Source organism: Penaeus monodon, chromosome 28 (genome assembly GCF_015228065.2).
Source record: "Penaeus monodon isolate SGIC_2016 chromosome 28, NSTDA_Pmon_1, whole genome shotgun sequence".
Lineage (NCBI taxonomy): Eukaryota > Metazoa > Arthropoda > Malacostraca > Decapoda > Penaeidae > Penaeus > Penaeus monodon.
In genome coordinates this window covers 475,275-475,504 of record NC_051413.1, presented here as the reverse complement: position 1 = coordinate 475,504, position 230 = coordinate 475,275, and the positions used below count along the sequence as shown (strand labels likewise).

Here is a 230-nt window from a genome sequence, read left to right as displayed (position 1 = left end):
AAGTTTGTAACATTCCATAGGTAATTATGTAATATTGTATTTGTTTTTTTTTTGTTTTGAGGTCCTACATTGTTGGCATTTATGCATTACGAAACAGAAATATGGTGAAATAACAATTTCAGGTGAAGTAAATAATATGTAAAATATAATAAATAAACTAATTTCTCAGAACTACAAGTAATGCAGAGCATTGTAACTCACTCCCTTTGACCCAATAATTATCCTGGTTC

The 230-nt window shown here is 28.3% G+C and overlaps 1 protein-coding gene across 1 annotated transcript in view; it reads left to right on the top strand.

Moving 5' to 3' along the window:
- Nucleotides 1–182, top strand: part of LOC119591246 (uridine 5'-monophosphate synthase-like) — a gene marked incomplete in the record, with an annotated part of 17,802 nt that extends 17,620 nt beyond the window's left edge. The window contains 1 exon segment of the mRNA XM_037939956.1: nucleotides 1–182.
- Between the last annotated feature and the right edge of the window lie 48 nt (nucleotides 183–230).